Source organism: Platichthys flesus, chromosome 19 (assembly GCF_949316205.1).
Source record: "Platichthys flesus chromosome 19, fPlaFle2.1, whole genome shotgun sequence".
Lineage (NCBI taxonomy): Eukaryota > Metazoa > Chordata > Actinopteri > Pleuronectiformes > Pleuronectidae > Platichthys > Platichthys flesus.
Window position 1 is genome coordinate 11,213,242 of NC_084963.1, and position 20,430 is coordinate 11,233,671.

At 43.1% G+C, this 20,430-nt stretch overlaps 1 protein-coding gene across 1 annotated transcript in view; it reads left to right on the plus strand.

Annotated features, from left to right (window-relative positions):
* Window positions 1–3,423: 3,423 nt before the first annotated feature.
* Window positions 3,424–20,430, plus strand: part of znf462 (zinc finger protein 462) — a 44,251-nt gene continuing 27,244 nt past the window's right edge. The window contains exon 1 of the mRNA XM_062412654.1: window positions 3,424–3,594. The gene's annotated coding sequence lies outside the window, so the exon portion shown is untranslated. The remainder of the gene's footprint in view (window positions 3,595–20,430) is intronic.

Here is a 20,430-nt window from a genome sequence, read left to right on the forward strand (position 1 = left end):
GAAATACATGGGGCTACGTACGTCACTGCAACAAAGGAACTGGCACTATGGAGGCGCTTCAAAAAATAAAAAGGCTCATTCCTGCTTCCATCTGCCACCTTATGCTTAACATTACATTCTAAATTTCATTTGCTCACCTGATTCAGCTCCAAAGGCGTCACATGTTTCAGACATGTTTGTATCACACTGATAACAACATTGTCGAGAACGGAGCCCTGTTGTTATAAGCCAAGGTGGCACAAACAGCAGGCCGGTGATACAAAGAGTGACTGAATATCATTTCCTATCCGAAGGTTTCTATTAAATCCCATCAAAAATATATGCATTTCACGATCCATAATTCATTACCGAGCCTCGCGAGAGGAAACAGCAACACTTGTCAAACATGATTAACTACGTCTGCACCTTACACAAATTTAATTCCTCTCTGTGTCTCTGCCTGTAAATCAGGCAACAATCACCGGAGAGCACAGGCGCATGATTTGTGGATGATGGTTTTCCAGGTATTTGAATGTCACAGAGAGAGAAACTGCTTTGTCTGGAGTTCAAACAAACTTTTTTATGAATGGGTAAAAACTTGCAAAGCCTCATAGAAAAAAACGGTCACATGCTTTTATTTGACTAATCAGGGCAAATGTTCTGGTTGCCATCTACTGTCTGCAAGAGGCAAGACAAAAACAAAAACTGCCTGCAGCATGCAGAGGAATATTATTAGGATGAACAAGTATAATAATGTAATAATAAAATAATGGCAGTTAGACCAATATAAATGGTCTATATTCATATTGTACTTTTTAGTCTTGATGACCACTCAAAGCACTTAACAGTAGTTGAGACCATTCACCCATTCCACACACATTCACACAGTGCATCAATGTGCAGCACTTTCTCTCATACACTGCTGGTTCAGGCGTCAGGCACAATTTAAGGGTTCAATATTTGGCCAAGGACACTTGGGCATAAAAATTAAGGCAGACCAGGATCAAACTGCTGGCATTTTGGGTCCTGTGTCCTGAGCCACAGCTGCCCTATATTTGTTTTATTATAATTCCGCAAAACAACATGTCTTATAACCTGGGGAGGATAAGCTTTAATGATATTAAGGTTTATTATGATTTTTGGTGAATCGTATATCACCCATAAGTCATATAGTACTGTACAGATATTTAAGGCACCGTGGAAGTTTAGAGTGTTACCCGTCATAAAGTCCCATCATTGCACCATCTGAAGTCCTTCTTTAGCATGATCCCAAACATGCAGCCATGCAGGGTCATAAAGAACTATCTTCAGCAGCAAAGCACATGGGAGTCCTGCAACAGATGGTGCCCCCCCCCCCCCCCCCCCCCACACACACCCCCTGCACAGAGCGCTGATCTCCACATCATGGAGTCAGCCTGGGATTACATGTGGAGGCAGGAGACACAGAGGCAGCCTGAATCCACAGAGGGACTGTGGCAGGTTCTCCATGCGGCTGGGAACCACATACATGCACTGTTAAGAAAAAACAACATTGTGAACAAGTTTTAAAAAGCAAAGACTGGTCTCACCAAAAATGATGGCGGTCCTGAACTGTAAGTCACAATGGCAAGTCACAAAAGACTACAACAGATCACAAAAGACTACAACAAATAGCAACAGAAAAGAAAATAACAAATCATAAGCGACTACAGCAGATCACAGAGCACATATAAGGAAAGAAATAAAAAAACAGCAAACCACCATGCAGCAAGTGATGTTCCTGTAAACTGCACTGAAGTTCTCTGATTAATAAAAGCAAGCAACACATCAAAGTTTTACCATATTTATTTAAAACATATGCCAGGAGTTATGCAACATAATACATTCAAAACTTAAAGGTTCAGTGTGAGGAATTTAGTGACATCTAGTGGTCAAGTGTCATGTTGCGGCTGAATACTCCTCGCCTAACCTTCCACTTCCAAACATGAAAGAGAACCTATGGTAGCCTGCAGTTGTCTTACAAACTCAATTTGTAAATATAAAATATTATAATATATGATATGAACACATAAATACATTTGAATATAAGGGGCCAATTCTAGTGATTATTGAACCTTATCTTTCTGCCACTAGATCCCTTTCATCTTAATCTTACACACTGGACCTTTAAGAGCTAAAGATAGTTTGATTGCATGAATGCTCTTGACTTAAGAACTCTCAAGCATGCGCCTTTTTATGAAGTTGTGATAGAAAAATTTACGACAGAAATATGACGAGAGTACTTCAACGGCCTAGTGATATAAATACATCTCAGTGCTACATTTGGAGCAATGAGCATCACTAACAGGTTAGATTCTTCTGAACAAAAGACATTGTGAGAGATGGACCAGATCACGTTTGAGTCCCCCGCTCCTCTCCTCAATAACCACGCTCCCCTGTGTGTGCCCCTTTTCTTGCAGCTAAAGCCCCCTCCCACCCGCCTGCTTGCCTGTCCGCCAGACACCTACCCACCCACCCACACATCCTCTGCACTGACATACATCTGAGCAGGACCCTGCACCTTTTGTCTTGGGCTCTCTCTTTGTTAGAGCTGCCGGTGGACGGAGCAGCATGCCGCAACACATCCATATATTTATTTGTTATGAATAAAGAACAGAATGAATCTTGTGAATGGATTGCTTTGCTTTAATATAATTAAAGATGATAAACGTGCAGGGATTAGTGATGAGTATATAGGAAAAACTGGAGATTTTTCAAATAGTTGGTTATCATAATTTATTCTTTATCTCATTTTGTTGGGTTCTACCATGCCCCCCCCTTGTTTACATGTTTGTAAAAATCTGACAAAATAATAATATCTTTTTTTAGAAAGGCAGGACTAGAGATTTTTCAAGTAGATTTGTTTTGTTATTATGTTGTTATTATTCATTTAATTTTTTAAATATGGGCTACTATCTATCTATCTTGTGTGTTTGTGATTGAGGTGTAAAGGAAGAAACATCACCATCAAAGTGAACTTCAGATAACCAATTTATTATAGGCTAATATTATGTTATAATATGAGTGCATCTTTCCATCTATCTATCTATCTATCAATCTATCAATCTATCTATCTAATCTTTAATCTTATCTGAGTTGTGTATTTGTTTGGATCAAGTGTGAAGCTTCACCACCACCACCAAAGTGAACTGCAGATAACCCCATGACGTGGCAGACACACTATATGGAAAGCCTATATAAAATTGCGGGCATGTAATCTGGCGGTGGTGGTGGGTCTGTCTGGCTGAGGGCTCTGCAGGCTTCCTCCTCCCCGACCCTCAGTCTGGATGAAGGATGAGCTTCTCAGACGCAGACGTTGTCCATCCCGCTGATGCGCCCTCGTCTCATCGCAAACTCTTGTGCACCCTCTGGTGCCTGCTCGTCTCCCAAACTTCTTTGTGTGAGCCCGCTCCGCAGATTGTCTTCCTCGTCCGTGTGGTTGCTCATTATTCAGAGACAGACGGATCTCAGGTCATCTGCAGCTGCAGCGCGGAGGAGAAGCAGGAAAGATGGCGATCATCCATTAGAGCGACTGGGCGCACGCATGAAATACGAGGACAACTTTTGGGAGGATCGCTCGAGGAGAAGACTGTACCAGTGAGTTTTGTCCTTCTTCTCCCACCACCTCCTCTGCTTCTTCTTGCACCGCATTTCCAAGGTTTCCGCTGGGCTTTCAAGGTCTGCTAGATGGTAGATCATGGGATCCGATTTGGAGCGCGCCTCGTGAATGACCTGGAAAGAGCTGATCCCCCCCTCCACCACCTCGCTTCTCCTTCCAGTCCAAGGCAGGGACTTTGGGAAGGAGGGAAGCCGGGGGAGAGGGTGCTTTAAAGCCGGGTGGGCGCTCCGGCTGTGGCACCCAAAGTCAAGTGGGTCTTCTCGCTTCCTCTCGTTTTCCTAACGCCGCTGCCTCGCCGCTCTGTCGCCTTTCGGTTTGTTGTCAGCGGTGACACAAGGAAATGGACGGTGGTGGTGGTGGAGAGAGAGAGAGGTGGTGTTTTGTTATTCTGACATGTCTGGTCAGGGGGGATATTGTAGCCCCACTGCTGCCGCTGGCCGTGCCGTGCCGTGCCGTGCCGTGCGTCCTCCTCACCCCTCCACCACCTCCTGCGCTCTCTCCGGCCGCGCGGTTAGCTTCATGGAGAAGCCATTGCACGGATTGCTCTTCAGCCTCCATTAGCGACAACAGAGGAGCTGGCATTAGCCGCGGGTCCACACACACACTCACGCACATGCACACACACACACACACACACACACGCTCACCATGTACGTGCCCCCTCCTCCTCCCCTCATTTATTTCTAAACAGGAGATTTGTGGCTCCACAGGGTTGGAGCTACATGTCTCCTGTGCGCCTTCATGTGGTCCTGTCTTATTTTAATCCCAGTGTGTTGTTCTTGTTCTGTGGTGCTCAGTGCTACATTGTTAGCCGCTTGTGTGTATGTGTGTCTGTGTGTCCCTCCTCCTGCACTGTGTGTGTTTGCTGTCACTGGTCTCAAGTCAGGTATGTCAGCCTGTGGAAGGGCTTCACCATAAAATGGAGGAAAGCAGATGAGTCTCCAAGGAGAGAGGGAGAGGGAGAGAGAGCCCTGGAGTCAGAGACAGACAAGACAGGCAGGATCCCCTCACGCCATGACAGAGGTTGTCTTCTTCTTCTTCCAGTTCTTCTTCTTCTTCTTCTTCTGCTTTTTCAAACCCTCTGAAGTTGTACTCAACCAGAGGAAGCAGAAGAAGAACTCAGCCAAAGTGAGGCCGGATCGTTCAAGGTTGCCTGTGCAAGCCTTTCATTTTACAACCCAGGGGCGTTCAAATAATATCTGGGATTATGTAGTTTGTTTGTTCGTGATCTGCGGCTGACACTTTTCTGGACGTTGCGACCGCGACGGCTGATGGACTCATGTATGAGGTCTGAATTCTAATGCTGAATAAGGCAATGATTTGGCCACGCTGGTGGTTAATGTTCAACAAGGTGGTCTCAACACACGTAACATGCACACACACATTCTCTCTCTTGTGCAAGTAAGTTCTCAAGACGACTCTTGGGTTTTGGTTGAACCAGGCTCCCGTCTCCAGGCTTAATTTCCTCATTTGTTGACCGACGAGTTAAACAGGAGCATAATGAAGTCTTCTTCTGTTCATCCCACAGCACACGTGCCTGTGGTGTCAAAGTTAAACTGATCTATTTGGCGTTTTGAAGTGTGTTTGATCACTTTTGAAGTTATTAGGTTTAATGGATTAGGCTCTTGATCATTTATTACCGAGCTCTGTTGTCATACAATAGGTGGCTCTCCCCACATCACATCCTTGAGGTGTGTGTTGACCTGCCTGTCAGGAGGGTGGAGGTGTGTTTGCAAGCCGTAGTGTGTTTTTCTATGTGTGTGTGTGTGTGTGTGCAGGGCTCTGCAGTTCCCCCCCGGCCACTGTGTGAAATCTTGCTGACAAGGAGACTGTGAGCTGACACACTGTGCTGCGACAATGCCGGGGCTGAGGAGAGCAATCAAAATGGTGGCGATGCTCCTTCTCCTCCGGTGTGGCAGGGCAAACAGGTTCTCAAGGAGGAGCCGGCAGAGGACGGCTGGGCAGGAATCTGCTGCGGTCGACACATTTGACTCGCAGACGGGTGCCATGGAAATAGTCTAGGTGGATGGTGGATGTTCTTCGAATTAGCCCGCTGATGTAAGACCGTGGACTTGTTCTCCACAGATTGTCTCTGACCCAGTGTGCGCCGTCCCTTTGCTACATAGAGTTCCTGTTGTAACTTTCACAAGTCTTCCACACATTCTTGGCTCTTCTCAGATTGTGAAGTGCTGCTGTAGTAGTTAATGTGCTCGCGCTCAGGTTTTCGGCGTAAGGTCGCGCGGGTCAGGACTGTTTCTTCTGCTGTGGCAGAGATGGCTTTTCAAGTAGTTTGTGTTATAGGAAACTGAGGTTGGATTACTGACAGGACAAAGTGGGCAACCACGGTGAGTTCCCCAAAGTCCTCAGGTTCTCTGTGTGGCAGCTACTTTATTGTCAAAATAAGTCCCTTGAGGAAGCATTTTAAAGAGAACCTGTGAAGCTAAAACAATTGGTCGATTAATATTCTCTTGTTTCTCCAGGATAAGAATTTGACTCTATTGTTTAATTTTTACCAGTGTAAACCAGTAAAAACTTTCCACCTCTGGCATAGACGATCAGTATATTGAAGTTCTTTGGATTTTAAACCAAACAAGAATTTTTTTTAAACATGTCACAAACTTTCATGGGAAATTCTCAAGTTTTAAAGGAAAAGATGAATTGACTAATCAACAAAACAATCCCCTGATAAATCGATAATGTTAATAACCATCACTTGTGTTTTCAATTCATGACAAAGTAGCTGACACAGAACACCCTTGACTTGTGGTAATATAGAAATACTGGTTTCTTGGACATACATGTAAAATACAGGGAATGTGTGTTTTTGCATGAGTACTGATTTAATTATTCATAGTGTCTGGCAACCTGCTATAATATACTGCTCCATGTTATAACATAATATACAGGTTTAATTTGTAAATTAATTTTGCATCAAGATTTGCATCATGTCTGAAGTGCAACAAAGGCGTTGAATTTTACCTCTGCATTAAATATTTAACACACACTGTTGCTGCAGTTCGGCTTTGGGGTGACAGGGCAGAGTGAACTATGTTGGTGATACAGTTTCGAAAAAAAATTACATAACTGGATTGTCGCAAGGTATTTCAGGATTACTCTAAAAACTCGACAGAGAGGATGGAGGATTAAACAAGATAGACTTCTGTGATGGTTTGAACGCAGAAAGGAAAGGGTTGTGAAGCCGGCTAGCTTCTCTTTCTGTGTCTCTTGCACACACACACACACACGCTCAAACTCTCCCTCCCCATTCACTCACTCACATTGGGTGATGCACTCCTCCTTTCTTCTCTACCTGGGGCAGTGAGGAAGGGTATAGAGGCGCACAAAAGCAAATTGAAATGCTCCAGTGAGTGCTTTCTTGACATGATGCATGGCTCATGAGATGCAGCCTGGCCCTGCTGCTACACTTGTAAGTGTGTCGAGACACACAGGCCCCGCATCCACCGCACTACAGTCGTTACGGTCCAGCAAAACCCTCACTACACTGACCTTCCACACTAAATGATCATGTGCCTTTCTGGATTTAGCTCCAAGATGTGATTGTGCTGTGCTTAAAGCCGCATTGATCAACCGCATGATTTTAGGTAACTAGGTACAGGCCTGTTTGAAAACCAAACACACAACATCTCAGGGTTACAAAGGAACAAGGAAGTGGCCTGCTAGAGGTGTCATTCCAGTTTCTGTTGTCAGTTGCCACGTTACACTGCTGACAAACTGGTTCCTCCTCTCTGCTTTCCATCAGAACATCAACACTGCCTTTCCCCTACTGGGAAAAAAACCCTTGTAGCTCAGACGGTTGTCTATCTTTTGGCACACATATGTGAAGCAAAAAGGGGGCGAGCTTTATAGCAAATTAACACTTCAGGTACAAAGCGTCCATGCTGATGAGATAAATGCAACCATCTATAAGGCGTCCTCAGGTTTCCAGCCTGAAGTCACGATTTATGTGCTCCTCTGAAGAGACACAGTGAACCAGCTCTGTCAGCCTCGTGCTGCCTGTGGTGGAAAAAATCCTGAATTCTTTGGAGACGCCCGTTCCTTGGGCAGTGTGGTGCCACTGGACAAGTGCTTCATTGAGCAGGAACAGGAGTGGTCTTATAGAAGGGATCCACACTGGCTCGGCCTACGAAGAAACAGAGCTGTCCAAGGACGTTTAAATATTTAAGAGCTTGGAAAGGAGGTCTCAGTGGTAAGTTAATATTGATGGGTCTCTCCTCTTTCTCTTCTCAAACTTGTTGAGTTGCCTCGAGAGGTCATTTCGGTGAACCTAAAGGAGAACTTCTCTTCTCCTCTTAGATAAACTCAGCAGAAGCTTTAAAAAGATTGCGGTCACAGAGTCTCTTCTCCAACATTTCTGTGAGCAAAGCAGACGGCCTTTGGCTTTTCAGCTCTTATTTTATTTATTTTTTTACTGCTTCCTGTGTCTTCTTTTGGTCACACTGAAATACTCCATCCAGAGTAGCTTGTAACCTCACCCACTCCTTGTAACTGTAGTAACTGACATGTCAGGCTTACAAGGAAGTCAGCATCGCAGCTTTCTGGCAGTTGTCCACTGAACACCTCTTACAAAAAGCCTGTGAGCAGATCTCGCGGGCTTTTCTTCAACTCGTGTTTTTGAGGTGAGCTGATGGCGTTACATACTGCTGAAGGCATTTTAATAATGAAAATAAAATCAGGAAGGAAATCAAGGTTTCGGACATTTGAGACCAGTGGAAGATGGTTTGAATAGGAGTGAGGCCACTGGATCTCTAGTGACCTTTTTGTCGGGGGTGGGGCAAAGTGTGGCACATTGATTAATCTGTGTGGTTTGTCCGCAGTCCGTTGTATATGGTGCGTGAGATAACACTGGATTTATTTGAGACAGCAGCAGATTGATTTATGTCAGGAAGTGCTTTCCCGGGATAGACGGACTACAAGGCTGCATGGAATGCAACGTTTCCTGGAGTAATTGTCCTTGTGGAAAAAAAGCACTTCCTGGTTTCTCTCCAAGATCTGTCCTTGGGCATCCTTCACTTGTCCGACTCTCTGACAGTGTTTATTCAGCCCGTGAACCTGTGTGTTTCAGCTGGTACAAATCTGAATGAAACAAATATTGAGTTGTGTGTGTGTGTGTGTGTATTTTCTTTTGCTGTAGCCTACTTGTCTCCACTACATGATAGATCTTCTTCTCTATATTTTTCTGTTCAAGCTCGAGGGAAGAAACCTCTGGAGAAAACCAAATATATCTACCTATCGCTTCCCGTTTCGAATTGTAAAAATAATCACGCCTGAGGCTATTAATTAAATTATGCACTTAATCATTTTTGGATGGAATATTTAATAATGTCATAGAGGGTTGCCCCTAGTTTGATCTCTTGTGCTTTTTCACTCAAGAAAAATAACGATTTGGGCTCCTCCATAGAACATGTCAGGTCACCTGTGGTGTTTTCTACAGAAACATGCAGCTGATGTCTTCTCTTACAGTTCTCTATGAGAGTGTGGTTGACAGCTCCATATTTAGAGCCACAGCCCTCAGATGGCCTCAACTTGAGAAGACCATCAGAACCACACTCTAGGTGGCCATCTCTGCAGCGAGCAAAAAGGAAGGAAAAAAAACCCCATCACACATCTCACTTCTGCTTTCGCTGACTGTTGTGACGTTCTGCAGAGGAACCGACAGGAGGGGAAGCTGCTCGCTCAGGTCTGAACTCCTAAACTTAAACACTTCCATCTGTGTAACAAGATAGCAGAGTGAGTGCAGTGAGGCAACAGCTCCACTCAGCTGAGCAGGACAGTCAAAGACCTTGAGGAGCACAAAATGGTGGATGGCCAATGCCACTGATACTCTGGTGTGATTGGCTGCGTCTCCTTGGCCACAGTGGGGCTGGCTGTGTGAAATGGAGTCCTCTGTGTGGAGCGTTGGCCCAGCCTCAGCTCTGATGCAGAAGATAATTCTGTCAGCCCCCGAGAGAGAAAGAGAGAGGGAGAGAAGGAGAGAGGGGGAGACGAGGGAGCAGCCAAGTGAGGTGACTACACTAAAAGAAGGTTGAGCTTCCAGAGGACTCATGTCATGCATGTCTGCTTCCTTCCAACACTTCTTCTCTCACACAACTGCTTGGTTTCCTGGATTCTGAATTTTGTGTTTTTTTCTGTTGTTGCATTGAGGACACACAAAGTGCAAGAGAAACAAAAAAGATCAGTGAAGATGAAAAGGTTCATTTTGGTATTGTTAACAGGAATGAAGAGAGTGATTTTGTATGATGATTCATTATCTAATCTTCACACCCAGCAGGCTTAAGCTGAGGGATTTACCAGCCCCCTGTTTGGTTGGTTTGTGAAAATTTCAGGCTTCAAGGTCACATAACTATCTCTGAAGGCTCGTGATTAAAAAGTAAATGCAGGAGATGTAAAAGAACGTACACACTACACTTTGACGGTATTATTATTTTTCATGTTGAGTTTTCACCATGACAACCTGAAGACAGTGGCCTCACGGAAGATGGCTGTTAATGCTTGTCTCTTCTTCATCTGCTTGTGCAAAAGAGGCCAAATGTCGCTACTCGGTGCTCTCTGTTGCAGCCGTCCCCCTTTTCAGGAGGAAACACAAAGGCTACCCTTGGAGCAAGGTTACTTGAACCATGATGGCCAGTTTCTCTTTCTTTTGCTTTGCAGCTTAAGAGGGAAACCTGGAATTAGAAAGTTGGATGTCTTGGAAATGGAAATATCTTTTCATTTTTTTTTGCAAGGAAAGAATATAGAGAGGATAGCGAGTGCAGTGATATTAAGTATTAAATGCTGTCTGGGTTGTGGGTAATTTCAGGTAACCATCTGTCGGAAAGAGGCAGGCTGACACAGGCACCGTCTGACCTTGCAGTATGGAAGACCCAGACATAAAGTCGAAAATTATCATCTCTTCCAGGGATTAGCATTGCAACTGAAAGTCCTGCTGGTGGCATTCCTCTCTCCCTTTTTTCTCTTGCTCCGTCTCTCTGTTTGATGTGAGGACTTCCTTGAAGGCCTCTATCAGCAGAATACTTTGAGGTCCAAAGATCAAAATTCTTCGATCCTCTGGGCTCTGCTTGTTGTCCTTTAAAACTGAGGTGGCACATGGTCAGATCTTGTAATGCATTAACTTTGATGTTGAATCAGATGATCTCTCAAGCATGATTATGTGAAGTTAGACAGTTCTAAGAGCAGGACTTGTGTGTAAACATTCTCTCAGTTATACAGTTAAAAAAAAAGTAGTTCTAAATCTTCCTGCCTCCCTTTTTTCCATTAAACCTGCATTTGGTTAATTTAATAAGAGCATAGTAAGCCTTCATAAAGTTCCTGAGGGTCGTCTTGGCCCGCTGGTGTGGGGTGTTTCTTTTTCCTGACCTCTGAATGTGACACCAGTGAAGGTCAGGCTGCAGACAGATCAGCAAAGCTGGCTGGATTGGAGTGTCTGAAAGGCTCTGTACCTGTATTTACCAGTCCTCTGAGACAATGTGGGATTACTGAGCTGGTTTCATCCAAAGAAATAACGATGGTTTCTTTTTCTCATTCATTCAGATAATATGACAAGTAAAAGGAAACGCAACACAAAAGGTTAATGTTTATACTATTTATATTATGTCTGTGCTAAGAATTGGTACAAATTTCAGTTGTGAAATGCACATTCCTAGTTGATCGGAGGGGGGGGGGGGGGGGGGGGGTAATTGTGAGATTCAATTAGTTGCATCAAAATAGTGAAATACACTTAATTTATAATACATTTACATTTTCCTCTGGATTCCTAATCCGCTATATTTGCTAATTTGTGATCAAGTTACAACAGCGGTGGGCGGGTTCATCTCTGAAAGATCCTCCATCTGCTCTTTTAAAATGAACCTTCTTGAAAATGGTGAACGATAAATCCACTAATAGCACAACCATCAGGGTTAATTTGGGGCTCGGTAATGCTGCTGGGGCTCGAACTCCAACTCTCTGTTTAGTGGACAACCTGTTTATACCTGCTGATGCGTAGCTGTCCCTCAGCATCTTGTGACAAATTAAGTGACTTATTTTGGACAAAACTTTGCCTCTCCCCATTAAAAAGAGTCCCCGGTACTGCTACGTGTGTGACAGCCACACTTTTCTCTGCATCTACTCCCTTCAGTGAGTGACAGAGAGGCGGAGCAGCAGTTTGTTACCCAGACGAAGGCTGCGCACTATGTGACGGGCAAAATTTGCTCTCAGACATGCACCGCAACCCTGAACTTTTCTAGCCAGCACCCGGAGGAGCTGTCTGAATGCAAATGTCCAAATCATTTGAACTGGACATTAAATGCTCTTTACCCTGCCAGCTCCCTAGTTCAAAGTCCATGTGATGTCTGATTGAGCTGACCAGATTAAGGGCTGAAACCAGCTGAAATTGACATAATGCAAATACAAAGCAATGACATCATGGATGTGTTAATTAGTGGGTTTTAGTTTCCCAATGCCTTTAACAGCCTCCATTTTGCACATTGACCATACAGGGTTTGACCTAATCTTGTTTCATGGACATAGTGAGGACAAACATAGTGAGGACAGACCTAGTCTAGATAAGGTCCGGGCAACACCCGGACCTTATCTAGACTAGGTCATCTTTTTATGATGGATGCTCATGTGAGGAGGAAGCTCTGAAGGGAAACTACCAAGAGGCCAACAGAAAGCTAAAAATAACTGAAGGATTGTATAAGAGTCAGTCCACAACATACATTTAACAAGACTTGCATGTTCTACATACTTCTACCCTAATTGATAAGCAGCAACACAAAGACAAGTTCTTACCAAAGAGCACATGTTCATTTTGCAAGAATGTGGTTGATTCCCATGACAGGAAATGTAACTTGTGATGTGATGAAACCAAGGTAGAACATTTTGATCTCAATTCCTAAATTCAGAGCAATGGCACATGGAGGATACTTCGTCACCTTAAAGGGAATGTTTAGTGTTATGCAAAGCAAAACAGAAGAATTAAGACATTCAATAAATAAATAGAGAAATTGTATAGTGGCTGAATAGTAGATAACATTTTTACAATGACAAAAAATATTCTTGATATATCTATCAAAGATCAAAAAATCAAAATATAATTCAACAAACTGATGTTTAATGGGTAAATACCTACATTGTTAGACTTTCCTTACTGATCTTTGTTCATTCAAAGCAGCCCTCAAGGAGTTGACTCATGATCCAGAGCTTTAAAAGTTCTGCTCCAGAAATGGGAGAAACTACTTGAAGGATGACCACCTCAGCATCACTCCATCAATCAGGCCTTCACAGGGGTCACTAGACAGAAGCCTTGTTGAGTAAAAAAGCATATGATAGGGATAAAGTTCTCCAAATGACCTTTTAAAGGACTGACAGCATGAGGAAACAATCCTTCAGTTTGATGTGCCTGGGGTGACCTACCAACACAAGAATGACCAATGAAAGCATACAGCCAACACAGCACATCTCTGACCGTCCTTGAGTATCCTGATCAAAGTCCAGACTCAATCTTCATTGAACATCTGCCAAAATCCAGGTGAGCAAAGCTTGTTAGGACCTGATTAAGATAACTCAAAGCTGTAATTGCCAGCGAAAAAGGCTTTTGCAACATTTAAAATATAAAAAAACAATAAAGTGTGTAGAAAGTGTTGAAATACCTTCTGTAGCCACTTTAGATAATCAGAAGTAAAGGTCAAGAAGTTGGTGAACTTGTTCAGTAAAGTCAAATATCGATATATTTCTAATGTTTTCATTAGTCATCATAGGCTTCTGGTCATGTTAGAACAAGCGAGGCCTCAACACCCAGATTGACTAGAACTCAACTAAGATGAAAATTGTGTCAATTATTATTTGAAAATGTACATAAGCTCACTTTAATACACTTTAATACAATTTTGCTTTACACCAGATGTTTCAGATGGACTTGGGGCTTGTGATGAAGGAAGGCTAGAAGAAGGTTACTAGTCAAGGCTTTAGCTGGTTAGTGGTTGACCTAGTTTTTCGAATGCCATATGCCTCCTGAAACAGATTTGTTGTCAGATTAACGCCAGTGTTTTCTAGTCAGGTGGCTGATAATATCTTATGACAGTGTTTTTGTGCACTCTTAGAGACATTTTAGACTTTTGGCCTATCTGTATATGGTTGATTCATTACTAACATGACTAAGCCTCAGCGTTACCATGACGAGGAACCATGTGAAGCCACATAGCTAGTGATTTAGCTTAAAATATGATTCAATAATTTTACTCAATCAGCCAATTTTTGTATCGATTAAGTGGATCCCAGAGAAGAAACATTGCACAGAATCTATTTAAATTATTATCAGAGTTTTAAAGTCTGGGTTTATCTTTACCTCCAAATTACTAGGAGAGCTGTCATTTTTCCAATTTTATTTTAGTCTCTTCTTCTGTTCTATACCTGTTTACCATTCACATCCCTTTCACGCAATTCCAGCAGATGTCTGATGAATGTTATGACAAAACGTTCATACTGAAGATTATTGATTCCTCGCATCTCCTCTGAAAAGGCCTGGTCCATTGATCAGCCAGGTGGGATCGATGCCTCATCTCAGTGTATTCACTCTTCTTCAAATGAGCAGCACCATGTGATCATTCAAGGAAGCTTTCTGCTGTGATCACAGACGGGAGGGGTGAGGTTAGAGTCAAGCTCACTGCTGTTATCACACCAGAGCTGCATCACAGTTCCAACGAAACAGATATGCTCATCATACCTACAGGATATCAGTCTGTCTGTTTCCGGTGGTTAGATTGTGCCATCATCACTTCCTGTGGCAAGCTATTGATTAAAGATAGGTTTATGCGCCTTTAAGGTTTATATGCATGTACAAGAGTTAAGCCTTAATTATTGTACCTGCAGGTCAAAGTGACACAATGACTCTGTTTACTGTAAACCTGAGTCTTCTTGAGGCAGGAGAGGGAACTCTTCGGCACAAGGGCACATAGTGTCGGAGTGAGTGTTTAAATCAATCAGCTTTTTATGAAAAACCAACAGCACCTACATACCTCCACTTTCCGTGCTAACCCGGTCCCATCCAGTGTTGTGGTTGCATCTGTCAATGTTATTCTTCAGTGAAGGGATGAGGCAGAAGCACAGTATTAGACGATGAAGGTCAGTCAGGTCAGACCAGCTTTTCCCTTTTGAACCACTGTTGTTATCTGCCACAGTGCCGACAGATAAAAGTGTGAGCCAACCAGAGAGGGAGCTGAGCGCAGGCCAAATAAACGCTGCAGACTAGACAATGTTAATTTGACCGACTTGTATTTGAGAGGTCCTTTCCTAATCTGAACCAAAATAACTTCCAAAAACATCTATTAAGAAATACTCTGGAGATCCTTTCAAGGAGCTAATGCTCTGTGACATATTCACACCCGAAGGCTTTAGTGTGTGTTCTGAGACCTTTCAGATGGCGCTAAGCCACGGAAAAGTTGACGCTGTACTTGTGCCCTGTGTGTGTTTGTGTGTGTGTGTGTGTTTGAGATTGTGATGATGCTTGATGACTGTGTATCTGTAATCTGCCTCAACTGAAAGTTGTTTGTGTATGGCAACAATTTTAGGTTCATGCCGAAATGGCTTTTTTTTAGTTAATAGTAAAAATGTTAATAACATATGCTCCCTGGTTACCTTTTAGCGGTGGTTTCTGTGTCCTTTTCACCATAAATAATACAAAAGAACATAACTTTAAAATGTTTCTGCCCCAAATCAACAACTGTTTATTGATGTATTTATATAAAGGATGAAAAACCAGTAGTATCAGTAATCATTTACACTGGACTCTGACCAACTTTGAATTTGGTCTCCACCAACCCCTGAGTGAAACATCTGCCTCTTTAGCTGTTAAAGGCTCCACTATGTTCACCAGCCAATTGCAATAATGTGCCTTATTGCCATTCATTGAAGTCGGTGTGAACCAAAGCAGCAAAACTGAAGTTCCGGTCATGTAAGCATTGTCCTGAAATTAGCTTTAAGATTAAATAAAGCCCAGGGGAGCAATAATGGCCACCGAGGAATCCACCTTAAGATTAATCAATAGTGAAAATAATTGTTTGTTACCGGGCTAGATGGAATGAACCTGACAGAGGTAGTGGAAAACCTTCTTTACTCACCGTTACAAAACATTTTCATACAATGTTTACTTGAAATTTTCTGAAACATTCTAATATTTGTGAAAACATTTGAGATAATCTTATATTTTGCATAAATTATCAGTGTTTCTTGCAACTACTGTCTCAAATAGTCCCTTACTTATTTAGCCTGTTAATTGTTAGACAATATTGAATAAAGGCCAATAACAAAACTGTATAGAATGTGTAAAGTTTATTTCATTCACTTGAAATGGCCCTGCCTTCTGGTAGCAATTACAGCTTAAACTCTTCTTGGGCATGACCATACAAGCTCTCCACACCTGTATTTGGTCAGTATATCCCTTTCTTCCTGGCAGATCCTCTCAAGCTCCACCAGATTTGTTGGGAAGCGCCTAAACCGTCACCTTCAGGCCTCTCCATACTCAGAGTCTTGATTTACCACATGACCTCATTGTTTTTCTGAAAGGTGAACCCTCCAAGTGAACTTGTTTGCACCTTGGAGCAGGTTTTCCCTGTATTTGGCTGCGTTCCTCCCCTCCTCTGTGCTGCTGAGGAGCTCCGCCATAGCACAATGCTGCCACCACCACACTTCACTGTAATGGCGGTATTAGCCAGGTGGTGAGCCGTGCCTGGAGTTCACCAGAATCAATGCTCGCCAATCAGTTCAGTTTACGCAGGCTCATGGTCTGAACACTTTTGCTAGAGATTCAGTGGCTGAGAATTTCTTAGATCTTTTGAACGTAGAAACAGAAGAGTTTGCCAAAAGTGTGTCATTTTCCGATCCTCAGTTAGTCGCAGTTGTACAGTAAGTTTATAAAATAGAAATAGTGCATTAACATTTAATGAACTCTTAATTTGAGTTCAGTCACAGAGGCCCTAAAATGTACCACAGTCAAAGAGAGACCATGAAAAAATGTGTTAACAGGTAATAACTAAACAAAATAAAAAAACAACCGGAGCTACTTGATCCTTTATTTTTATACAAAGACAAAAGACAAAGGTGAAGTATTAGTTATGTTCATGTATTTGCAGTATAGTAATATGACATCAGATGCCATAAGATCAAGGTGACTATGCAATAAAAAGTCATCCACCATTATCAAGTATGATGCTGCACAGAGTTGTTTTGTGTTCTGTTGCTCCTCTTGGTTTTTACAGCTTTCTTCTGACTTTGTCTCCCTTTTACTTTTTTTTTAGAACATCTTGTGATGCTAATGTCTCTCTGGCTTCTGCTCCTCGCCCAAATTCCCTAGTTTTGACCAAATTCCCAATTTCATTTTACTCTTCAATAGAATATCTGATTATAGGACTGTTCCAAGTTTTTAGCAGCTTTTAGTTCTTTAATGGAAAAAGTGTCAAAAAGACACACTACTGGGAGGAGAATCTAGGGTTGGTGTACACTGAGCCTTTTAATAACTGTCTGATCACATAATGTGAATATTATTGACCCAGGGATTCAGTGAACCAGCATGTTAACACTGCTACTGGATATTATTAAACTGTCTTTGTCACACTGGTGTGCACCAGACACCCTGTCTCATGTGACTGATTCAGGATAAAATAATAAACCTGAATCCATGTGAGTAAACCTAACAGGCACCGGCCTTGTACCAGAAGGATTTAACACTTATTTTCATCAACGTGGTTCTGAGCCAAAAATAATTATCATATACTCCGGACTTTCATAATCTCTGTTAGTCTATTGAGCGTGAATATGGTCAGCATGTGAGCTTCAACTTTTTTTAAATGGTGGTTCTGGTAGAATTTGAAACATGTCATTGGTTGTTTGATCAAAATGTTATTGCTTTGTAATGTTTTGGATTATCGTACAGATAGTTTAGTCATTCGCACACTCCCACATGATTGGTGAGGATAGCTCCACAAACATCTGTGTAGAGCACGGGGGTACAGATATCCTTCCACTTTTTTCAAGCTTTTTGTTCCATATTTGTTGAGGTTGTGTTGTAAAGGTTTACTGGTCAACTCAACGTTATAGTTTGTAGTGTCTCCGTAAAAAGATATATACTACTAATACCAGAATTGGAAATACCTCTGATACTGCCAACAAGTACCATATGCAAGACCACGGTTTCCAGGGGTAGCTAGATAATAAAAGAAGTTCCATGGCATTCAATGTCTGTATGCATTTATTTTTCAAAGGTGTTTAATTTCAGCAAGGTCATCATAGCAATCATCATAAAGGGTTTGGTTCCTGTAAGGAAAACAAGAACTGGTACATCTTTGGATTGCATGTTGATGTGTGATATTTGTGCAACTGTTAAGCACACTATCAGATCCGGTGTGTTTAGTTCTCCACGGCTGCAGACATCAGGGAATGGGAGTAGCCATCTTGATCTCCAGCTCTCTCGCTCTCTCTCTCTCTCTCTTTCCATCTCATGTTTGTGCAAGAGGCCAAACTCTCCCTGGTCCATGTGACGCAGCGTTTTTTCTGTTCCTCTGCAGACACGATGAGATCCTCCTCAGAGCTCTCACAGTCGTTTCTCGTGAACCAGGTTGAACACATCGGGCTAAAGAGATCATCAGAATTTGGAGTTTGATGCTGATACATTTTCACTTTCCTCTCTCTTTCTCTTGTAACTTTCTTGAAACAAATTTTTTTTATTGATTTTTCCTCATGATGCTGTCAACTCATATCTGCAAAAATCAATGTCCACGGCTCTGGCCTCCCTGCTGTTATTGCCACTGTATTTTTCCTTTAAAAAGCCGCCTGTCATTTTCGATCGATGGGTCATTAATTATTGAGGCTGCGCCGGTTGACAAGATCCATGTCCTGTCCTGTTTGCCAAATAAATGATCTGTAGCCAGGATGCCGGGCCACGCGATATTCTAACACATTCGGGAATTCTTTATCTCCCGAACGCCATGAGACGGTAGCCGCCAACCAACAGTTAAGGACAAAACCTCTGTACTCCTAATCAGCTTAATGCTGGCTTATTCAAAGGCCCTCTTTCAGACAGAGCAGCTGCTGTCAGCCAGTTCGAGTAGAGGGTGTGACTGCTGGCAGAGCTCACCGATGCAGAGAGACCGGTTGGTGATTAACAAATGTCAGTAGACTTTGGAATCTGGGGAGCCCAGTCTGATGGCTTTGTCCTCCGTTGCCTACCACTGAAGGTCTTCCAGGTGGCTCTGTCATGCTCCCTCGCTGCCTCCCTTCTCCTCCCACCCTTCCCCTCGAGGCCTGTTCGCTCTCCCTCTGCTTCTCTCCTGCCCCCTCTCTCTGTCGTCTTCTCCTCGTGGCTCAGGGCTGCAGAGCTCTGAGATAAAGAAGTTCAGACATGCCTCACATTTTTCGACCCCCTTGTGGAGAGCGGTTGGCAGGTCCTACAAAACGCAACTGCTGTGCTTCTCTCCACAAAGTGTTGCAGCTCGCTCCGACCTATTGCGCCTCTCTTTGGAACAGGGTTTCCTGCCATCCCTCTGAAAATCTCTTGATGTCAGGGATAATGTCTGTGAGAAATGAGAGGAGTAGGCAAAATCAGGCTGGCGAGAGTTGGAGATGTTTTCTGCTGAGCGTTGTGGGAAGACGGCCTGGGTACAGCGCTGTGCATCTGGCAGATACATTTCTGTCAGCAGCTCTCCAGTGACAGGCTGCCTGCCTTTGAGGAACAGGATCAGATCTGTGGGTCCATGTTGTGTGCTGGCTGAACACCTAAGCACACACACATAGTCAGCTCCTAAAATGGCTGCCCTTGAAGCTCAGCTCAGAGGAGGATCTGAGCAGCTCAGCCGCTGCCTGCTAGAGCCCCAGCCGACTAGATGAAAGCAGTGACACAATCTCACCCATTAACTCGGTGTGGTGTAGAGACCGACCGGCTGAAATGACACAACCTACTCTAAGGCGGATTATGTTTGTGTAGGAGACTTTTTTGTCTTCTCTCCTCATCCCCGGGACTTCCTCTCCCCTCCTTCTCCAAAAGGATTCTCTTGATATCTATGTCAAGGAACCTGGCATTAGGAGACAACTTTGTTCAAAACTGCAGTGAACAGCCAAGAGCGCAGGGTGGGGCCTCGTGGTGAGGCTGTAACCTGACCCTGGACAACAATGGATCCCCTGGTTGCTCGGGGACATACTGGCGGCTTGGCCGGCTCACATGGAGCTTTCCACTGGCAGGACGGTTGGGTGTGGGAAGCAGGGCGGGATTCCCAACCGTCTGAGGCTGGATCACGCTTGAAATTTCTTGGTGTCACCATCCAGAGCAGTGGGATGAATTACATAGTGCTATTAAAGCTACATTATGATAAAAAAACGAATCCCAGCTGATTCTACGACTAATCCTGTTTCTGTTGTGCACAATTTATCTCATTGGTTTTTCTAGTGGAAATTAATTACCAATAATTTGTTAAATGTTTCCTTGTTCACATGAGGAATTACACAAGTAAAAATAAGTATTGATTGTCTTTGTAAAACAATGGACAACATCTTTATTCAAGCCAGATTTGCATTGCACTTCCACCAATATGGGGCAACAGCTTTTCCCCCCAAATTCCGCACCACCATTTTTTTTAAATATTTGTAGTCTTCACTGACTCTTAGTCAAGTGACATCTCTTGAGGCACATCTGGAGAACTCTTTTCACTTATGCAGACCTGACGTTGATGTTTACAGTTAAGTCAGTTTCACCAGAATTCACAATGTCAGCACATCACATTATTACAACCATCTTTTTTAGACAAACTAAAAAATATATTTGGCTGAAG